The 8,306-nt window shown below is 36.9% G+C and overlaps 1 pseudogene; it reads right to left on the minus strand.

Moving 5' to 3' along the window:
• Positions 1–268: 268 nt before the first annotated feature.
• LOC118854848 lies at positions 269–7,206 on the minus strand (annotated as a pseudogene).
• Positions 7,207–8,306: the final 1,100 nt, after the last annotated feature.

Here is an 8,306-nt window from a genome sequence, read left to right on the forward strand (position 1 = left end):
TGGCCTTTTTATTTTTTTTATTTTTTTTAATGGCGCCAATTTAAACAGATTTTATTCTCCAGGACAAGAATTGCATTTCCACTTGTTTACAGTACTGATAAAGTGCAATGTTGTTCACTTCTCTCCCTCTGCACACATTCAAGTATTCAGAGTGCCCAGATTTACACAGTAGCTTAAATGTTACTTTTAAACGGCTACTGCCTTGGCTACAAATTTGAGTCCTTCAATTTTTAGAAAGCTGTGTGGAATGCTCTTTCTTCTGATGTGTTTAGTCGACCTGTTCAATAGTGGGTCCAGGAGAAGCACCTCCAGATGGGGCTGCTCCACCCCCTGGGAACCTACCAGGCATGCCTCCTGGCATGGCATGCCCCCTGCATTCTGGTACAGCTTAGTAATGATGGGGTTTCAGACCTTCTCCAATTCTTTCTGCTGATGCTCAAATTCTTCCTTCTCAGCAGTCTGGTTCTTATCCAGCCAGTTGATTACTTCATTACATTTGTCAAGGATCTTCTGTTTGTCTTAATTCCCAATCTTGCCTTGCAGTTTCTCATCCTCTACGGTGGCCTTCATGTTGAAAGCATAAGATTCCAGAGAATTCTTATACAACACCTTATCTCTCTACTTCTCATCCTCAGCCTTGTATTTCTCAGCCTCCTGGACCATGCGCTCAATATCTTCTTTGCTCAGACGTCCTTTGTCTTTGGTGATGGTGATCTTGTTCTCCTTGCCTGTGCTCTTATCCACAGCTGAAACAGTGAGGGTGCTATTTGCATCAATGTCAAAGTTACTCCCATCTGAGGAACACCCCTGGGTGCTGGAGGAATTCCTGTCAGCTCAAATTTGCCAAGCAGGTTGTTGTCCTTTGTCATTGCTCTCTCACCTTCACAAACCTGAATAAGCACACTAGGCTGGTTGTCCGAATAGGTGGTAAAGGTCTGTGTCTGCTTGGTGGTATTACATTTGATCAGAATGGTCATAACTCCAACAGCAGTTTCACTTCCAAGGGAAAGAGGAGTGACATCCAACAGCAGCAAGTCCTGCACATTCTCAGATTTATCTCCAGACAAAATGGCAGCCTGGACAGCTGCACCATAAGCAACAGCCTCATCAGGATTGATATTCTTGTTGAGTTCTTTGGCATTGAAGAAATCTTGCATAAGCTTCTGGATTTGGGGGATTCGAGTAGAACCACCCACCAGGACGATTTCATGAATCTGTGATTTATCTAGCTTGGCATCTCTCAAGGCCTTTTCCACAGGGTCTAGTGTGCCACGGAAGGGATCAGCATTCAGCTCTTTAAAACGGGCTCGGGTAATTGATGTGTAGAAGTTGATACCTTCATAATGGGAGTCAATCTCAATACTGGCCTGGGTACTAGAAGAGAGAGTACACGACCTTGGCCTTTTTAAGCAAAGTCCTTTACCAGGTCTCTTTTACCTAGTCGAAAAATAAATAAATCTGGTAGGGGAAGACCCTCAGGGTTTCTGGCCAAAACAGAAACAATTGCTATTTAGATTCTTTCTGAGCCATCAGAGTCCAAACAATGATCAAATGAGGCTTGGGCTGGGACCTATTATTAACCAACCAATGAGAGGCAGAGTGATTTGAATTTAAGGCATGATCCTTAAAAAATGTAATCTAGGCTGTAAACCCCAAGAAGTTTCAGTGATCAAAATTTACATTCTTTTGGGCAGAGCTCCCACTGGGAAAGGTATGATACCCTGTATGGACAGAGGAGGAAGAAAGAGAGAGGAGAGGGAGGGAGAGAAGGAAGGAAGGAAGGAAGGAGCAAAGGAAGGAGGTGCATTGCCCAACTGAACTGGCCATTTGGGTCCCCAGTGGGGTAGCTCCTACTACTTACAGGTTGTTTTTTATCCTTTGTTCTCAAAGAGGACCATGACATCAGGAAGGTGATGTCATGACTTGCAAATAAATTGCATTTAATTAAGGGAGGGCTGTGCAAAGTCACCACCCTCACTCTCTCCTCTGGAGCCATCCGGGTCCAGTGGGAAGATATAGATCAGTACAACTGCAGATGGTCCCCGCTCTTATCCAACAGATACATAAAATGAATCCTCATTATCCTCCCTCTTCAAATCAAGTATCCATTTCATCATACCATGCTTTTTTATATTGAAGACATTAAGCATTATTACAAGACTCCATATACATCACGACTTAATGGAAGATGCAATTTGAGTTAGTGTAACCTATTTTTTTCGTAAAAGGATTTTAAAGCATCTCAAAAGGACTGGATTGATCTGTTTCTTAAATTTATAATCTGGAGGCATGTCACTGTACAAGCTTAAATCAATGGAGGTAGAGAATTGTAAAGTCAGCAAAGCAGAAGGCCACAGATAGATTAAGTACTCTCACCATCAATGTCCTGTCTTTGGCTACAGCTTTGAGGTCAATGAACAGAGCAAGAAGGTTAATTTCACTTCTATATGAACAAGGTTCATTCTAAGTCCAGAATAAATTTCCCTCTATCCTATTTTATGTTTCCTCTGGGCTTTGCAAAATCAAAACGCTCTCTGGGGTCTTTTTAACCATATAGTACATCAGTCAAAAATGGCAAATTATATATGTATGTCTGTATGTATGTGTATATATATATATACACATACATACAGACATACATACATACACATGTACATATATTAATTAATCATCATAGAAAATTTAGTAGTAAAAGGGAAAAAAAAACTTGTATTTTGTGTTACAGGGAGGAAAGATTATCATAACGAAGGAGGAACCTCTTGTAACCCTAATATATTTGCTTTTCCCAAGCTTATCTTGTTTCATAAATAATCATATAAATAAATGAAGAATCTGTCCTGTATATTAGAGTTTTTGCAGGACTACATAGAAATGTGTGAAAAGTTCTTAAGGCATAGAGGAAATAAGACAAAGGTGAATCTACCAGTACAGAATAATGAAAAGAATACTGCATTGGGGCAGAAGACCATGAGTCTCATTTCCTTTCTGGACCTCAATTTCCCCATCTTTAAGAGGAGAGATTAGTCTACATTAATTCTGAGGTGTTTTTCAAAGCTTTTCTTTTTATATGATAAATAGAAGTGTGCAATCATACAGGAAATTTACTTTGGAAATGGTCAAACAAGTGCAAAATTTTTACTGCAAATTAGAATTGCCCAGATTATGGTAATGGATTTATGATTTCTAAAACACTTTTGATTTTGTGCTCTTCAAATCCAGTAATATGCAGACCTTTCTTCCCATTTTCCCCTTTTGGATGCAAGACATTACAGACAAAATACTAACAATCATTTAAAAGTAAGACTAAAATTATTAGGGGTAATAGGTACTTTGGTTTCTCATTTAAATGTAGCTTCATATAATAATGTTTGCTAAATTGAAACATCATATCCATAGTACCAAATGCATACTATTCCTTGGAATAAGGAAGTCTCAGGGCTCTCTGAATAGTTAGAATGAAAATATTGAAAAATAAGCACCAGTATAAATATGACATAAATGGCCCAGAAGAAGTAATAAGAGTATTGGATTTAGAAGCTGAAGAGTATTTTGAGATCTCATAGTCCAATCCTTTTATTTTATAAATGAGAAAACTAACCCAAAAAGTTTGAGTTAATTATATATTTCACATACAATAAATAACAGAGGCATTTTTCAGCAGTCAGATTCTCTGACTCCAACTCCTCCAATTGTAGCATGACTCACATAAACAGAACCCACCAAGATTTAAACTGAGGACTTGTTTAAGATGTAAGTTTTGGAAATCCCTTCGCCATAGATTCTTCCTCCATCCCATAATAATGAATAGTTTACATTTATGTAATGCATTAAAGTTCAAAAATCTGAAGACCAAATAAGTTATCCATACTACTGCCTCTACTCTAGGGGTGAACAAAACCTAATTCTAACGTAAAGTCCAAATTGAAAATAGACTAGGAAAATGTACAAATCAAAAAAGAGCGTGACTATCAAACAGTACTATGATGACTATGGAGGGTCAAGATACAGGCTCAGAAAAGGTAATGACTTTAAAATATGAGAAAAGCCTCAAAAATACAACTGGGGACAAATCCAACAAGAATTCCTAGAAGAACTAGAGAAAAATCAAAACAATGCTCTTAGTAATCAGAATCTAGAGCAAAAAATAGGAAGAAGAAATGAAAGTAATGCAAGATAATTACAAAATGAAGATTAGCCACTCTGTAAAAGAGGCACAAAAATACTGAAGAAAATGACTCACTAAAACATCAGAATTGCCAAAATGTCCAAAGATACACAAAAACTCACAGAAGAAAATAACTCCTTAAAATTTTGAATTGATCAGTTGGTAGCTAATGCCTCCATGAAATGTCAAGAAACAATTTCAAAATTATTGAACTACCTGAAAGCCATGACCAAGCAAAGAGCCTAGACATAATATTTCAAGAAATGATAAAGGAAAACTACCCAGATATTTTAGAACCAGAGGGCAAAGTTGAAATGGAAAGAATCCACCAATCACCTCCTGAAGAAGACCTCAAAATGAAAACTTCTAGAAATCTTGTAGCCAAAAGCAAGGACTTTCAGGTTAGGAAAGCACAATGTATCACACAATAAGTGGATATAGGCTTGGAATATTACATTCTGCAAAGCAAAGTAAGTAGGATTGCAACCTGGAATAACCTACTCAGCAAAATGAGTATAATTATACAGGGTAAGAAATTGATATTTAAGGAAACAGGCCTTTTTAACAAATACTTTTTCTAAGTTATATGGAAAAACAATTTTTAACATTCTTTTAAAGTTTCGAGTTCCAAATTCTTTCCCTTTACTCCCCACTTCTTGACAAGGCAAGCAATTTGAAGGAGATTACACCTTTGCAGTCATGCAGAATATTACTATATTAACCATGAATGTTACCATATTAACTAAAAGAAAACACAAACCAAAATAAATTCTTGAATAATAAACAAAATTTTAAAGTAAAAAAGAAAAAAAAACTTGGCTTAACATACCCTTGAGGGGTAGATCATCTATGTGTTTTGATCCCTATTTAATATATGAGAAACCTGAAGCTCAAATAGATAAGTGACTTGATCAAAGTCACACATCCAGGTTGTTTCAGAACTTGGACTTCAAACAAATCTGACTCCAAGCTTAAAAAATGTTTCTATTTTAAAATTCTGTCATTTTCTCCATTCATATTCAATTTTTAATGCATATAATAATTGAGAAGTATGCATTCATCATTATTTTGAAAACTTTTAGAAATGTTTGCAAAATGTATTTGGACTCTCTCTCCCCTTCCTGATATTGGAAATGAATTTCACAGAATCATAAAATCTTGGTGTCAGTCAAAACTCATGCTTGAACAAAGATCCATTCTATGGGAAATTATCTGATAAATGTCCATTCCATAGTTATTTGAAAATTTCAAGTGAGGCTTACCTCTTTATGCAGTAGATTTTTTTTTTTACATTTCTTATTTTGTTACTTTTTTTTTCTTTCATCAAGCCTAAATGTGCTTCTGCAATTTCCGAACAGAGTTTGGAGTTCTGTGCTCTAGGGCCAAATAGAACAAGTTAAATCTCTTATGTAACAGACTTTCAAGTGTCAAATAGCAGTCAGGCTCTCTCTGAGCCTCATTTCTCCAGAGTGAACAAATTTAGCGTCTTAAAAAAATCCTCATAGAATGTGATCTCAAGGACTCTCACTATCATGATGGCTCACTTCTGAACATACTCACCAGCTTTATCAATGTCCTTCTATAACAGTGGTGTCCAGATGTAACACAATGTCATAGACTTGTTCTGACAATGGTAGAGTATGATGAGACTATAACTCTCCCAGTGATAGGGAAGTACAAAGTTCAAGTCTGTTGAAATCTTTTTGATCCTGACTATAATCAAGCATGTTACTCATCCATGCTACCTTTGCATTGTTAGAAAAATTGACAACTAAGTCACCTTTGCCTTTAATCCAAGTAACTAATTATTGTTCCAGAAAACATGGCCAGGCAGAAATGTGTAGGGAACTCTATTAGAGGTCTCCTTACAAAGTGGCAAGATACCATTAACAAGTACTCTTTAGGTCAGGCCATTCAATTAATTCTGAATCAACTAACTGTACTGTCATCTAGCCCTCAACTCTCTATTTTCTGCACATGAATACTATGAAAGTTTTTATCACGTGCTTTGCTAAGAACTAGTGAAACTATACATACAATAGTGTTTTGATGTAGCTATCTAATCATTTTGTTAAAAAAGTCGATTTAGCCTGGTATGCCATATGAAAACATCAAGACTGATTCTTCATGATCATTGTTTGTTCTGTTATGGGTATTTTTAAAAAATTATATGTAACACTGACTACCCTGCATCTCAATGTCTAAAATTAACCCTGTGTTACATTTCACTGTTCACCCAGAGTTCTCCAGTAACGTTAAAAATTTATGAATGGATCGGCTCTCCACCAATGCTTTGCCCCACATGTAGGGGAATCCCACTGAATAGCAATTCTACTTAGTCACTAACAGTCAGATTAGCTTTTGCAAAGTAATATTTACTCCAAAAGGCATAAATATGAAAACTTACTCCCTAATATGTGGAACTTAATTCCCCTTCCCTATATCACCTTAGTCTCTGCAGAAGGGAAGAGAATTAGGTTGATAACTTAGCTTGGTTCCTATATATCATAGTTTCAATTAGAAGTCCAAAACCCCACACAGGTTCAATTCTCAAGTATCCTAGCCTCTCTGGGCTTCCTGGCCAGGCTGCCTAGCTATATCGTCCTTGCTGTCCTGGCGATAATGTTGCAACATGACACAAACTCTGGGTCCATGGGGGATCACCACTCTCACCTGAAACTGAGAAGGACAGACAAGACAAACACTCCAGACATGCTGTCAAAAGGGGGAGGGAAGGGAAGAAATTATCCCCACTTATGGTTTAGTTCATAATGCCCATTATGTGAGTTAACTGTGATCCTTACCCTTTTGGTACAGCAGGAAAGAGTGTCCAAGGAAAGAGAGACAAAGAGAGAGAAAGAGAGGCAGAGGGAGAAGGAGAGAGAGAGGGAGAGTGAGACAGACAGGGAGGAGGAGAGGGACAGGGAGAGTGAGGGGCAGAGGGAGAGAGAGGGAGACTTTTAAAGATGCAGCCTTTTATGTCTAGAAAGAAGAAAGAGGTTCCACCCACCCACATACTTTGAAAACACAGGATGCGGCATGCCTCCATGTTAGGTAATCTAAGTATGTCTAGGTCAAGCTCCTTAAAAAATAGTGTTCTAGAATTTTTCCAGAAACCAAAGTCACTGCTTTATAATTTTTCAGCCTCCTATTTCATCACCTTTTGGAAAATTAATGCAGCATTTACCTTCTCCATTACTCTTCTGCTTTTCGAGATCTTTCAAAGATCACTGACAGTGGTTCAACAATCCCATAGACCATTTCATAGAGGACTGTAGCATAGAACTCATCCAGACTAGTGAACTGAGTCAAATTCTCTCACTCCCTCATTATATAGCTTGTGTTTCAACTCCCTAAAATCCATCTTTGTTCCAACCTTTCTAGGAAAAAAAAAAGATAATTTCCTTCTTACATAGAAAAGAGAAGCAAAGTAGGAGTAAAACCTTCTTGCCTTCTCACTGCTATCTACCTCTTCTCATTCAACCTGAGTGGCAATATTATCCATTTCTGATCCTTCTCTTTTTCCAAATATAACTGTAATACCCTCTTGAAAATATCCTTTGAATATCTCACCAGATTCAAATCATTCTGCACTCTAATATTTCTAATCCTGTACTTCCAGGACCATATTGTGATTTTGCTTTTCTTCTGTGTTACCTGTCCTCACTTCTCTGTGCAGATATTTAAAAAATGCGTTTGTCAGTGAGTTACCTATGTGTATATATATATTGGTCTTTTTACACAGCCCCCATTTTATCTTGCATTAATTTCTTAAATTAAAATAAAATTACTTTTGAAAAATTATTTTATTGAGACATTTTCACATAACAGAATTTTTCAGGCACACAATAGTCATGTAAATCAAAATATATTAGTTACTTCTGTTTTATACATACAAGGATCCTCGTCTTCTAATTATTCTTTTTCTAAGACCCTGCAACTACTAGTTTGCATTTTGTTTTGTCTTAGATCTCTTACTTCATTGATGTAGGGATTTCTAGTTGTGAAATTCCCTCTACCAAGACATGTAAGCAACTTTAACACAATATATAGTCTCGTAGTATTACCAGGGCATTGATAAGTTAACTGAATTGTCCAAGGTCACAAAGTAAGATCAGAGCTGGGACTTGAATCCAGGTTT

This window comes from Trichosurus vulpecula, chromosome 6 (genome assembly GCF_011100635.1).
Source record: "Trichosurus vulpecula isolate mTriVul1 chromosome 6, mTriVul1.pri, whole genome shotgun sequence".
NCBI classification, from domain to species: domain Eukaryota; kingdom Metazoa; phylum Chordata; class Mammalia; order Diprotodontia; family Phalangeridae; genus Trichosurus; species Trichosurus vulpecula.